Raw genomic sequence first — 14,720 nt, forward strand, 5'->3', positions numbered from 1 at the left:
CCCCCACGCGGCCGCCTGGTGACCACAGGCGTGCGCCCCACTCACCCTCTGCCCCTACCATGGCTCCAGCCGTCTCTGTGAGGAGTGGTCCCCATGGCCCAGCTGCTGCAGCAACCACACCGAGGGCCCCTCACGTGCCCCTCTTTATCCTCCTCAGGACTCGGCTCGCACTCTCCGGCCCCCACCCCTACCCCCCCACCCCCGTCCCACGGCTCAGCGCTGGAACCCGGGTCCTGGCCCAGTGCAGGTGCCAGAGGAGCAGGCGCATAGAGCGGCAGGCAGTGCTGCAGGCTCACCACTTCCTACGACGGGCTGGACGTCAAATGAGACCTGACTCACGGGGTGCCCGACACCCCCTCTGAGAGACACCCCAGCCTTGGGTTATGAAGGGTCACAGGTCACCCCTTTTACAAACTTGCCTTCCTCAGTCAGACGCTCACCTGGTCAGGGCAGAGAGGACAGTGATGGGTCATGGTTCTAAAGTCCCATGGCTGAGCCCTGGCTGGTGTTTCTCAGTGGTTAGAGCATTGGTCTGTGGACTGAAGGGTCCCAGGTTCGATTCCAATCAAGGGCACACACCCGGGTTGCAGGCTCGATCCCCAGTAAGGGGCGTGCAGGGGGCAGCCGATGCATGATCCTCTCTCACTGATGTTTCTCTCTCCCCCTCTCCCTTCCTCTTGGAAATCTATAAAAACATTTTTAAAAAGTGCCGTGGGGGGCACATGTGGAGAAAAGTGCACATGTGGGGCTGTGTTCTGCAGAGGGCTCAGCACAGGGGACGCTACAAAGGTATGAGCAGAAGGTGGCCCTGAGGAAGGTCGACCACAAGGGAGTGCAGTCAGGGTGGGCCCCGGCCCTGCGTGACCGACGTTCCAGAGCAAACTGAGGGTCTCTGCGCTCCAGCTCGTCCGGCCTCTCCGGGGTGGGCACCAGTCTTTTCTCTTAAAAACAAGTTTAACTATTTTTCCACCGACAGCAGACAGTCGCTGTTATTTTGTATGGGCGTCAGGTGCACAGCGCAGCCGTCAGACGGTGTTACAAAGTGAGCCCTGCGCTCCCAGCCCCGCCCACAGCTGTCACTCACTGCTGACTGCACTCCCTGTGACTGTCCCCGCGACTGTCCCTCTCAGTCCGCCCCGCCCCCGCCCTCCGGGCACCAGAGTCTTAACCTGCAGTCCCCTCAGGGGGGAGGCATGCCAGTCCGTGGCGACGGTGCCCGGGGAGAGGTGGCACGGAGCTTCACTGGGCAGCGACGGGCTGAGCGGAGCATCCCTCCTGGAACAGACGGCGGTGGCCACCAGCATAACGTCATCAGCAGGTTGTTAGGGGATGGTGCTCACTGAGCGCTACGCCGCCAGCCCCTGTCTCAGCCTTCTCTAGGTACTGCCACCGCCTATGGGCGCTAGTGCTATTGTGCAGCCAGGGTTCCGAGGGAAACTGAGGCACAGACAGAGTAAGGACTCTCCGCAGTCAGCACAAGGAAGGGCCACTGACTGTGGCTTCTGACGCAAACTCCTCCTCCAGGACAACGTGGCCGAGCTGTCCTCGCCTGGGAGGACCCGCTGCCCCAGGCCTGCCCGGTTCTTCTCCCAGGACCGTCGCAGGGCTTCCCCCGCCGCTGCCCGCGGGGTCCTGAGAAGCCTCCTCGCCTATGGGAACCTGGGAGCCTTCTTCCCGCTGTGCGTGGCGGGTGGGGCGCAGGCCTGAGATGACACGGCTCCTCTCCGTGCAGGGGATGCGGGGGACCAGCCACCGTTCAGTTCCCACCCTCACGCCCAAGCATGGGCATGTGTCCCCCACCCCCGAGTTATTTATACACAAACAAATTCCCCGAGAACCGTTTCCTGGACAACATGTGCAATGGAGACAAAATGTTGTTAATGTGGGAGGACATCTGGACCCAAACTTAAATGAAATTTACATGAAAGAAGCAAAGCGGGGAGTTCTGGGAAATACACTTCTGAATTCCCAAACTTACTCCTCTGCGTCCTCCTTGTCTAGGAGGCCATGCTAACCTCTCAGTGACGCAAAAGCTCCGGTCCATTCTGTCCTGAGCACTGTGCTGGGAGCTAAGGCCACAAGGCAAAGCCCTGCCTCCACTCAGGAGCTGATGACCTCGTTAGGACAGGGTCCGCACAGTGAGGTAGTAGCGTGTGTGAGGGTCCCGAGAGGCAGGGGTGCTCCGGGCGGAGGGGGTGCGGCCTCATGGAGGAGCTATTGATCCGGAGCGGAAGGAGGGGAGAGGCTTGGGTGCTGATGAGCTGCACAGATGCCCTGGAGAGGCGACGAGGAGGGAGCGAGACTCTGAAGATACCTGGGAACAATCCCGGTCCACAGTGAATGGGGGCCGCCTCCTAAATTACAGGAAAGGGCTTTTAGGCTCCGAAGATGGATATGAAATACGACTTGGGCATTAGTGGTTTAATGAGAGGCAAGTCTCTAAACACGAGACCAGCATGTTTACGACACTGGCTGCAACTCAGATACGAGGCCCGCTGGTGGGGGACAGAGGGAGGGTCGGAGGGAAAGGAAGCCATAAATACAGGAGACAGTTTAAAGGGACAGATCAGAGCCACTGGCTATAGAGAAGGTCAGACATTTAATTAGAACATAATTGTTGATCTCGTGTATGTAAAGTCCTGTCTTAATTATGTGGAGATGTGAAAAATGAATCAGGTCGGCCATATTGTTGGGGGAAGATAAACACACACTAGGTATGAGCTTATGCAATCCAGTTTCTGAATGTGGGTGACTAAGGGATGATGTGTCGGGTGGGGATGGTAAAGGGGCTACAGAGGCCGCCTGGGGGTGGGGGGCGGCGCAGAGCTCGGCTGCTCTAAGTGAGGTACGTGAGGACGAGGTCGCACAGGATGGAGGTATAAGGCTGGAGGACGGGGGACAGTGTAAGGACTCAAGGCAGAGATTGAAAAGCCACCTCAGGGAGGGTTTGTGAAACTGTGTGAGTGGGTAAGTACTTTGATCAAAAATTTATAGGAAGCCAAGCCGAGGGTTGAGCCTTGGGAATGTCCAGCTCTGGGCTGGGAGGGGAGAGAGCAGCAGAAGCAAAGGCAGGTGCGGAACTGTGGGGCGGCCAATGGCTGGGGTGTCTCAGGAAGGAAAGTGACCATCAGGAAGGTGCTGCGACAATGGCCCAGCTGTTGTCAATCAGGTGACCCACCACCACCTGCTGCCAGGGCTCAGGAGGGCATGTGGCGACAGGACTGAGAATTTGTTCAACAAATGCTTAGCGAGTGCCAACTGTGGTGATGAGTATTGGAATGCAACGGTCGTTGATAGAGCAGCCCCTCCGTGAGGGAAATGGAAGGCATTTACCCAAGTGGCCGTGGCAGATGGTGTGCAAGGGAGCAAGGGCAGGTGCTGGTGTGGCTCAGAGGAGGGGAATGGTGTTTCTAGCTTGGGGACCCCATGCAGTAGAGATGGGAAGGAGGGTGGGGGGGTCAGAAATGAACCAGGCAGGAAGTGAGGTGAGTTGGGTCTTGACAGATCACTAGGATTTGAATGTCTGCAGATGGTGCGATAGGATTTTAAGAAGCTTGATCAGAAGGGGCAAATAATTTGGGTTTGAAAACAATAGTGGTAAGATGTGTAGGGTAGGAGGAGTCATCTGCAAGGTGATAATGGGTGAACGGGCTAAAGCGATCACAGAGAGCTGACCGTGGAGGGCCTTGGTGGGCAGCACTGCATGCCTTTCAAGTAAGCAATGTGGGGTTTACGCGAGTGCGCACGCACACACACTGTATTCCTTTGTCTACCTCCGCCTCCACCTCCACCTCTCTCTCGACCTCTATCTCTCTATCTTCATTGAGAGTATAATTTACCCCCACCCCCGGCCTGCTGTAAACACTGACTGCCACACAGTTCTGTCTTCCCTGGGTTCTCTTGTACAGGACCTCACAGCGTGCTAGTCTTTGCCTGGCTTCCCTCAGGAATATCTACATGGCTGTGTGTGTTGGTGGTTGAGTCACTTTTTGTGGCTGAATAACATTTCATGTGTTGGATACAATACATTTTGTTTATCTGTCCACCAGTTGATGGACTTTGTGTCCTTCCCAATTTTTGGCTGTTATGGATCCTACTATGCACATTCACATGAAAGTTGTGGGTGGGCATATTATTACTTCACTAGGGCCCAGTGCACAAATTCGTGCACCTTGAAAGGAACTGTGGGCTGTGAGGCTGCAGTAGGCACAGGGGTGGGTCTTGGCCCATCGTCTGTGCTCCCGCCTGGCCCCTCCCACCTCGGCCCCCGGTTCCAGTCTGCAGGCAGTCCTGCTCCTGCCGCTGCTGCTCCCAGGCACTGATGGGGCCGGCCCCACTCGCACCCACTGATGGCGTGGGCGATTGAGGCCGGTGCCAGCAGTGGGTGCGAACAGCGGCTGCTGCCCCAACCGCTCCTCAGGAGCAGGGGGAGGTGGAGAAGCACCGAGTGATTGGGACCGGCACCGGGCACTGGCAGTGGGTGCAAGGGGTGGCTCTGGCACCAGCTGTGGGTGCGAGTGGGGCTGGCACTGGTGGTGGGGGCGAGCGGCAGCTGCTGCCACGATTGCCCCTCAGGGGCGATCAGGGCTGGCAGCACCTGCTGATGGTGCCAAGAGATTGGGACTGGCGCCGGGCACTGGCAGTGGGTGCAAGGGGTGGCTCTGGCGCCAGCAGTGGGTGCGAATGGTGGCTGCCAGCCCAGATCTCCCCTCAGAAGCAGGGGCAGGTGTAGAAGCCCTGAGGGGGTGATCAGGCTGGCAGCTGCTGCTCATACTCGTGGACAGCCCAGAGCAATCAGGGCCGGTGCTGGGCTCTGGCAATGGGTGCCAGGTAGGACCATGGCACAAGGGAGCAAAGAATTTTCAGTAACCACCAGAGGCTCGCCCCAATGACAGCGACTGGCACCCCGCCTTGGTCTGGTGCTCCCGCTCACTTGCTCCACCATTCTGCCTCTGCTGATGCCTGCCATGTTCTGTTCACGCCCCCTGGTGGTCAGTGCACATCAAAGCAACCGGTTTTTTTCGGTTGTTCAGTTGTTCCGGTTGTTCCGCTGTTTGGTCTATTTGCATATTAGCCTTTTATTATATAGGACTAGAAGCCCGGTGCACAAAAATTTGTGCACTTGGGGGGAAGAACGGGGGTCCCTCAGCCTGGCCTGTGCCCTCTCGCAGTCTTGGACCCCTCGGGAGATAACGACCTGCTGGCTTAGGCCTGCTCCCGGGTGGCAGAGGCAGGCCCAATCCCTAGGTGCAGCCCCTGGTCGGGCTCAGAGCAGGGCTGATTGGGGAGTTGGGGTGCCGCCCCCTGTCATGCACAGAGCAGGGCAGATTGGGAGGTTGTGATGCCACCCTCAGTCACGCCCAGGGTAGGGCCGATTGGGGGGTTGGGGCACCGTCCCCTGTCACACTCAAGGCAGGGTCGATGGGGAGGTTGTGGTGCCACCCCCTGTCACACACAGAGCAGGGCCAATCAGGGGGTTGGGGCGCTGCCCCATGTCACGCACAGAGCAGGGCCCATCAGGGGGTTGACGAGCTCCCCCCTGTCACTCACAGAGTAGGGCCGATAGGGGAGTTGGTGCACCGGCCCCTGTCATACACAGAGCAGGGCGGAACAGGGGGTTGGGGCGCCGCCCTCTATCACCCACAGAGCAGGGCCGATCAGGGGGTTGGGACCCCGCCACTGTCACACTCAGGGCAGGGCCGATGGGGAGGTTATGGCTCTACCCCATCACACACACAGCAGGGCCCGTGGGGTGAGGGAGTTGGGGCGCCGCACCCTGTCACACATAGAGCCTCAGGGCGATCAGGGGGTTTGGGCGCTGCCCCCTGTCACACTGATCCCGGTGCCGGGAGGCCTCTCAGCTCTGCTGATCCCAGTGCTGGGAGGCATATTACCCTTTAACTATATAGAATAGAGGCCTGGTGCATGGGTGGGGGCTGGCTGGTTTGCCCTGAAGGGTGTCCTGGATCAGGGTGGGGGTCCCCACTGGGGTGCCTGGCCAGCCTGGATGAGGGGATGATGGCTGTTTGCAGCTGGTCACACACCCTTCAGTGTGGGGGTCCCCACTGGGGTGCCTGGCCAGTCTGGGTGAGGGGCTGAGGGCTGTTTTCAGGCTGGGACTGAAGCTCCCAACTGCTTCTTTTTTTCTTTTTTTTTTTTATTCTTGGCCAGCTTTAGCTCTGAGGCTCCAGCTCTGAGGCCTCTGCTCCTGAAAGCAGGTATCTGGTTTGTTTCAGTTCTATAATCGAAACTCTGTATCAACTCCAGCTCTGAGATTCCGGGCTCGCTGAAAGCTGGTTTCTGGAGTTTTGTTTAGCGTCTATATTTGTTACAATGTTTGAAACTGCAGGCTCAGAGGCTGGCAAGGCAGGCGGGGAACGTTGCAGTCCTCCGTCACTGAAGCAAGCAAGCCTCATGTTAGTTTCAAGCTGCCTGGATGCCGGCTGCCATCTTCGCTGGCAGTTAATTTGCATATCTTGCTGATTAGCCAATGGGAAGGGTAGAGGTCGTATGCCAATTACCGTGTTTCTCTTTTATTAGATAGGATTTTTCTTGGGTAGATGGGTCTGTTGGTAAGTGTGTTTACTTTAACATGAAGCTGCCAACCTTTTTTTTCCCCATTTTCTACTCCCAGTATTAATGCATGTATATTATTTCATGACGTTAGCTAAAGGTTTAAAAATTTTATTGATATCTTCAAAGATTTTGGCTTCATTGATTTTTGTCATTTCATGATTTTTATACTATCTTTCCTTCTCACTTTAGATTTAATTTGTTCTTTTTTTTTATGGCTTCCTAAAGAAGAATTCTATCTAATAAAAGAGAAACATGGTAATTGGCGTACGACCGCTACCCTTCCCATTGGCTAATCAGGGCAATATGCAAATTAACTGCCAGCCAAGAAGGCGGCCAGCAGCCAGGCAGCTTGAAACTAACATGAGGCTTGCTTGCTTCAGTGATGGAGGACTCCAACGTTCCCCCACTGCCGCTCCAGGCCTCTGAGCTGCAACTCTAAGCAACTATGTAACAAATATAGAAGCTAAACAAAACCCCAGAAACCTGCTTTAGTCCGCTGGGCTTCAGTCAGCAGGATCTCAACATTGTAAGCAAAGGCCAGAAACCTACTTTCAGCAGCAGAGGCCTAAGAGCTGGAGCCAAGCCTCAAAGCTAAAGCTGGCCCAGAATAAAAAAAGAAAAAAAGAAAAAAAGGAGCGGTTGGGAGCTTCAGTTACCCACCAGCCTGAAAACAGCCCTCAGCCCCTCACCCAGACTGGCCAGGCACCCCAGTGGGGACCCCCACACTGAAGGGTGTGTGACCAGCTGCAAACAGCCATCATCCCCTCACCCAGGCTGGCCAGGCACCCCAGTCGGGACCCCCACCCTGATCCAGGACACCCTTCAGGGCAAACCAGCCAGCCCCCACACGTGCACCAGGCCTCTACCCTATATAGTAAAAGGGTAATATGCCTCCCAGCACCGGGATCAGCGTGACAGGGGGCAGCGCCCAAACCCCCTGATCGCTCTGCGGCTCTGTGTGAGACGGGGGTGGGGCCACAACCCCCCATCCACCCTGCTCTGTTCGTGACGGGAAGGCGTCCCAACCCCCTGATCAGCCCTGCTATGTGCCTGATAGGGGGGAGCTCCCCAAACCCCTGATTGCCCTGCGGCTCTGTGTGTGACAGGGTGCGGCGCCCCAACACCCCTCCCTCCCCCCACGGGCCCTGCTCTGTGTGTGACGGGGTAGAGCCATAACCTCCCCATCGGCCCTGCCCTGAGTGTGAGGGTGGCGTCGCCCCAACCCCCTGATGGGCCCTGCTCTGTGGGTGATAGAGGGTGGTGCCCCAACCCCCTGCATGACAGCGGGCAGCGCCCCAACCCCCTGATTGGCCCGGCTCTGCGCGTGACATGGTACGGAGCCCCAACCCCCTGATTAGCCCTGCTCTGTGCGTGACGGGGGTGGCGCCCCAACTTCCCCATCGACCCTGACTTGAGTGTGACAGGGGATGGTGCCCCAACCCCCAAATCGGCCCTACCCTGAGCGTGACTGAGGGTGGCATCACAACCTCCCGATAGCCCTGCTCTGTGCATGACAGGGGTGGCACCCCAACTCCCCAATCGGCCCTGCTCTGAGCCCGACCAGGGGCTGCACCTAGGGATTGGGCCTGCCTCTGCCACCCAGGAGCAGGCCTAAGCCAGCAGGTCGTCATCTCCCGAGGGGTCCCAGACTGCGAGAGGGCACAGGCCGGGCTGAGGGACAAATTTTTGTGCACTGGGCCTCTAGTTTTATATAATTGATTATAGAGTTTCTACTTTAAAAATATTTTTATTGATTCTTTTATTTTAGAAAGAGAGAGAAAAAGGGAGAAGGAGAGAGGAACATCGATCGGCTACCTCCTGCATGGCCCCCCACCCCTCAATGGGGATCGAGCCCAAGGAATTGAACACACGACTTTCTGGTGTACGGGATGACATTCAACCCACTGGCAACATGGGCCAGGGCTAGAGTTTCTACTTTTCTAATATACTAGTAAGTTTTTAGTGATGAATTTCCCTCTAAGCATGACTTTAGCTGCATCTCACAAATTTTGATATGTTGTGTTTTCATTTTCATTATGTTCAAGTTATATTTTCCTGATGATTCCTCCTTTGATCTCTTCATTATTTATAAGTGTATTATAGTCTTTCCACATATTTGGGGATTTACCAGACTTTTTTTTCTCATTACTAACTTAAAATCTAATTCTGTTGTGGTCAGAGAATATGGTCTTTATGATCTCAGTCTTTTTAGATTTATTAGGACTTGTATTATGGCTCAGCATGTGCTTGTCATGGTGAATGTTGCATGTGGTTTGAAATAATATTTTGTTGTGATATTCTGAATATTTTGCCTATTTTGCTATTCTTGGGTGTTTTATAGGTGTCAATTATTTGATAGTGTTGCTTAAGTCTTCTATTTCCTTGCTGGTTTTCTGTCTACTTGCTCTATGAGTTATGGAGAGAAGAGAAATAAAACTCCAGGTATAATTATTTGTCTGCCTCTTCTTTCAATCCTGTCAGTTGCTGCTTCGTAGTCTTTGGAGCTCTGTTGTCAGGTTCATATGTGTGTACATCAGTGGTTCTCAACCTTGGCTGCACATTAGAATCACCTGGGAATCTTTTTAAAATCCTCATTTCTGGGCCTCATCCTCCGGAAATTCTGTTTCTTTGTTATGGGGTGGGGCCACAACATTAGTCACAAAGAAACAGAAGTGTGTTAAAATAAACATTCCCAGCGAGACCGCAGGATCATGGCAAAGACTGTCTGCAGGCAGGTCTCTGGATACCTTCAAATCGCACCTACTTCAGGACCACGAAGAACACGACCTCCCCGCAGAGCTGGTGGCAAGCACCAGGCCTCACGGTTCCTGGTCCCCCCTTTCACAACCCACACCAGCTCACCAGCCCATTCCCAGCATCAAGGTCACGTGTCATCACCAGTGTCATGTAATAATTTGTTCTCTGCTTCGCTAAGGCAACATACTGTTTACTGGCTCAGGTCAGCCTCTCTGACTGGGCCATCCGTATCCTCCCTTGTCCTGCTTTTTACCCATTTTTAACATAACTTGCTACACACTTATGCCACGGGCTTCGTGGGCAGGGGCGTGTCGACACTGTCACTACACAGACCGAGAGGCACCAGCTGTCCAGTGAGGAGCAGGGCACGCGCCCGTGCGGTGTTGGGAGGAAGCTCCTCTGTCGTCACCGTGGAAACTGGGGCAGATGCTGCTGCACCTCTGATGTAACATCCAAATAGTGACCATGACTCAAGACTATTTCCACATGTGGGTCGCCTGTCGCTTGGACCTCCCCTCGACCTTCCTCTGCCTGCAGGGTTGCAGGGCGCTCCACCTGGAAACACGCACTAGTTGCCCTGGTTCCCGTTAGGCTCTTGTTATGGTCCCTTGTCTTCATCTTTTCATTGATGTTTTTTGGAGCAAGAGAAAGAGAAGGGAGAGAGAGAGAGAGACAGCAATTGGCTGCCTCCTGCGTGCACCTGGGCATGTGCCTTGACCGGGAACCGAATCAGCAACCTTTTAGTTCACAGGACAACGCTCAACCAACCGAGCCACTCCAGCCAGGGCTTGGTTCATCTTTTTAATCTCCAACAACTCAGTTTGGAGTTTGAGTTCCCACAATTGTCCTGAAGGCTAACCATGGACTCATCACTCGGTGCCTCCTCCTGCCACTCCCTCCCACCACCCTGGCCCTGAACGTGCCCACCTCCAGGCTCTTGCCATTGCCCACCCAGTTCACATATTCGCCCCCACTGGCCTCCCTAAAAACAAACCTGGATCATTTCTAAAGTAAAATGTTTCCTGTGATGGCATCATGACAATATTAGACGGTGCATTTTTGACCAATTAAACTGTGAGGATTTGGAGTCATCATTTGCATGAGGATCGACCAATCAGAGAACAGTGGCAGGGACTTTTCTCTATATAAGTCAGCTCCCTTCTGGCTTGAGAAGCACATGTTCTCTTTCCACCGAAGACTGTGTTTCCCCGGCTGGGGCTGAAACAATGGAGATATTTCAGCAGAGCAGAGCAAGGGGCCTTGCAGCCATGCTAGACCCTGCATGTGGCTCCATCGAGTAGTCCACAGCCCGCTGGATCACTGCCCCCAAATGGGGATTCTGTTGGTGCTGAATGGGTGCCGATGGCCACTGGTTGACACAACAAATAACTTCTGGGGTGTAAGTGTGTGTATGAGCTATTTGAAATACACGTGTACTGACACATGATTTGTTGTTGGTTTGGAATTCCAGCCTACCGGTGTTGTGTGTTTATTGGTTTGCTCAATCTCGCAGCCCTAGCTAGCGTGTGGCTCCCATGAACATGGGTAGCTGCCTTTTCCCTTCTACAGACCCGACCCTCGCTGTCAGTCAGGTTGCTAAGGACAGGTCGTGGGAGGCTGCAGGCCCCAGCCCTGCAGGGCAGCACAGTCTCCGTGGGGAAGGCCGCCGGGTCAGAATGACCGTGGTGGTGGCAGAAGCCAAAGGATGATTAGAGACATGTGGGTTTTGGGACTCCAGTTTTCACCATTCTGCTTTCCTCTTCAATTCTAGGCATAGCTGACCCAGGTGGTCGTGTTCGGAGGGAGAAAGTTCTGGGTCTGACGTAGACCCTGTTAAGAATTGTGGAAGAGTAAGACCCCTGGTTCAAACCCCACCCCCAACCCATAGCTGTCAGCGCTGAGCCCTCTTCTCTGTGGGACGGTGGGGGCTGGGAAGGACACGTGACACTCATGGCGCCCTCCCTTCCCACTCCCCTGTCTCCGTGACTGGGCCAGGGGAAGGGCTGCTGCTGTGAGTCCTGCCAGATTCTGGGGTTGGGAGCTGTGTTTGTAAATGGACCTGCAGCACAAGAGAAAAGAAAACTTTTACCTACAAAGGAGTTCCCATAAGGCTGACACCTGATTTCTCATCAGAAACTCTACAGACTAGAAGGGAATGGCATAAGTACTCAAGGTAATGGAAAGCAAGGATCTGAGACCAAGATTACTATATCCAGCAAGGCTATCATTCAAAATAGACGGTCAAATAAAGAGCTTTCCAGACAAAAAAAGGCTAAAGGAGTTCATCCCCACCAAGCCAGCATTACAAGAAATGCTAAAAGGACTGCTGTAAGGAGCCAGGACTCTCAGATTCAATACTTGGCTTTGCTTTCTATAAGGACTGCTGTAAGGGATTGCTGAGAAGAAGAAACAGAGAGAGAAACCTAGCCATGCAGAATTAAAATGGGTATAAATAAGTACCTCTCAATAATAACCCTAAATGTAAATGGATTAAATGCTCCAATCAAAAGGTGTAGGGTAGCGGAATGGATACAAAAAGATGACCCAACTATATGCTGTCTACAAGAGACCCACCTCAAAGCAAAAGACACACACAGGATGAAAGTGAAGGGATTGAAAAAAATTCTATTCAAATGGAAAAGAAAATAAAGTTGGAGTAGCAATACTCATATCCGACAAAATAGACTTTAAAAGCATCATGCTAAGCAAAATAACCCAGTCAGAGAAAGATAAATATCATATGATCTCACTCACTTGTGGAATATAATGAACAGCATAAACTGATGAACTAAAATAGAGCCAGAGGGGAAAAATATACTGGAATATAAAAGAAGTAATCTTTTTTTTTTAAATTAAATCTTTATTGTTCAGATTATTACATTTGTTCCTCTTTTTTCCCCCCATAACTCCCCTCCTCCCAGTTCCCGCCCCACCCTCCGCCCTCACTCCCCACCCACTGTCCTCATCCATAGGTGCACGATTTTTGTCCAAGTCTAAAAAGAAGCAATCTTGTTATTTGCAAATTTTTAATATTTCCTACAACTTTTGTGATATCATACTATGTTAGTATAGTTTTGGTAATATCATTATACTTAAAATCCTTTTATTCTTGAAATATTAATGTTTATTGCATTAATATTACTATATGTAAGATCAGTTTTCTTGAATAATTGGTGTTTATTACATGTAACATTATCATATTTAAAATCATTTTTCTTGAGATAAAAAAATGAAAAAAAAAAAAAGGACCTGCAGCAAAAAATCACTGTGTCCTCAAGGTACAAGGCAGTGTGAGCAAGAGGAAGTCAGGGGCACCTGTTGGTGTAGTTGACCTTTGAGAAAGGATTTGCTATAATACAAAGTGCTGATTGCTTTCAATAATAGAGGGCAAAAACAATGAGCTACCTGGAAGTTCTAAGTTGACCCAAAGTGAAGGAATGAATTGGGCCCTGACCTTCCCACTTCCCAGAATCCTGACAGCGTGACAGGATGTGGACCGCCTGGAAGATTTATACATTTTGTAAAGTCTCAAGGCTGGAACGGCGCTGGGCCCAGCTCCGCGTCTGAACCGAGCTGCTTCTGTGGGCCTTCTGCTGATGGGAAGCCCATCCTCTCCAAAGTGGCTGCTATGTGCTCCCAGGCTCGAGCAGGGGTTTTGCTGAATTCCATTCATGTGCAACCTATCCGTTACTGGCAAGTCAGGTGGCCGCGTGCCTGGGGAGAAAACATCATACCTGCTGTCGGCCGCATGCCCACCGAGTTTGAGCCGGCGCATTCTCCACGTTCCTTTCTGGTGGGAGTCAAGGGTCCACTTCCCACCTGCAGGAAGCCAGCCTGGGACCCGCTCCAGGAGGTTTTACGAGGAAAACCCAGTTCCTCACATTAACATTCTTTTCTGGTTTTAAAGCTGTAGTTAAGCATGGGGGAGTGGCGGGAAGTTGTTTGCTGGGTAGATGGCCTGTGGCGGGTACGGTGGTGTTTCGTTGAAGAGCCAGAGCCGGCAGAGACTGAAGGTTGTGCTATTGTGGACATGTGGGTTTTACTTGTTTTAAGAAAAAGATACGTCTCATCCAACGTGCTGCTGTTTGTGTATCCATTTCCTTGACCAATCAGCCAGGCTCTTGGGCACCATTTGTTTGGGTGGCTCGCCGCTCAGCGTGGGTGGGTGGGGACCCACCGGCTCTGACCTGCACAGGGGCCAGAAAGGGCCACGCCCCGGGTGGACAGAGGGGCGAGTGGGACCTTGGCCTCAAGAATCTTGTAGATGGTGCCGAGAAAGGAGATAAAGCAGAGGCCAGCAAGGGCAGAAATGCAAAACGTGGCTGGTGGGCTGCACAGGACACACAGGGAAGGTGCAAGCTGATAGGTTTTGACTGACATTGGGAGCAGGGCCTTGGGGACCACACGAGGCCAGATTTCACCCAATAGCCATGACTCGTTGCTCTCTTTATTGATTGTGAGATTTAAAAATAATTGTTACCTTGGAAAAGATACTTTCCAGACGCCAAACCCAGCCGTTCTCTTGGTTGGGCTAATGCATTATGGCCATTAGCTTCCAAGGGACAGGAGCAGGCTCGCATCGATCCCGCCATCGATTTGCAAGAATGAGGCTGCCAGATGCACCTGGAATTCTAGAAGCTTCCGAGTGATTCTGAAACAAGGAAGGAACATGCTCTTCCCATATTCCTCCCAACTGATCCTCAGAAAAAACCACGAGTTTTGCCTTAAATCACAGGAGAAGCCAGCAGCTCTGCGTGACTCCCTTTGATGCCAGTTTACTGGAGGGTTTACCGGGACTGTCCTCTTGGAACACAAATGTGAACCCTGCGTTAGTGAGAGCCAGCGCCCTTCTCACAGTATACTTTAAAACCAGTCAACACGCCGTGAAAACATAGTCCCTTTACACCGGGTGAGGGTGCACGAGGGCGCTGCTCAGGGAGGGGCGGCAGGAGTGGGCCTGAGTGCACAGCGGGACACCGTTTATCCACAGGGTGACGCCAGGCACCGTCCAACTTCTACAAGGAGCCGAAAATGACAAATAGTGTCATAACTTTGTGCTGAAATGTCTTTTTATTAAAATCACCACGCTCTTTCAGAATAAAGTGATTCCTAGGACATGGGTTAGGTCTGGAAATTTTGGGTAAACACTCCTCACCTTTTTGAAAAGACCTTAATAATTGTACGTACTGGAATGTTGGTAGAGGAGAAAATGGCATTATTTATTTCTTGATGTGGAGGTTTTTGGGTTTGGTGCTATGTATATGTTGTGAGATGACCTTACATGGTTGCACTTCTTTTTTCCGTGTGATGAGGACCTCTAAGATCTATGCTCTTAGCAACTTTTAAATATACAAAACAGTGTCATTACCTATTGTCATGAGAGAACT

Source organism: Myotis myotis, unplaced genomic scaffold, assembly GCF_014108235.1.
Source record: "Myotis myotis isolate mMyoMyo1 unplaced genomic scaffold, mMyoMyo1.p scaffold_m19_p_25, whole genome shotgun sequence".
NCBI classification, from domain to species: domain Eukaryota; kingdom Metazoa; phylum Chordata; class Mammalia; order Chiroptera; family Vespertilionidae; genus Myotis; species Myotis myotis.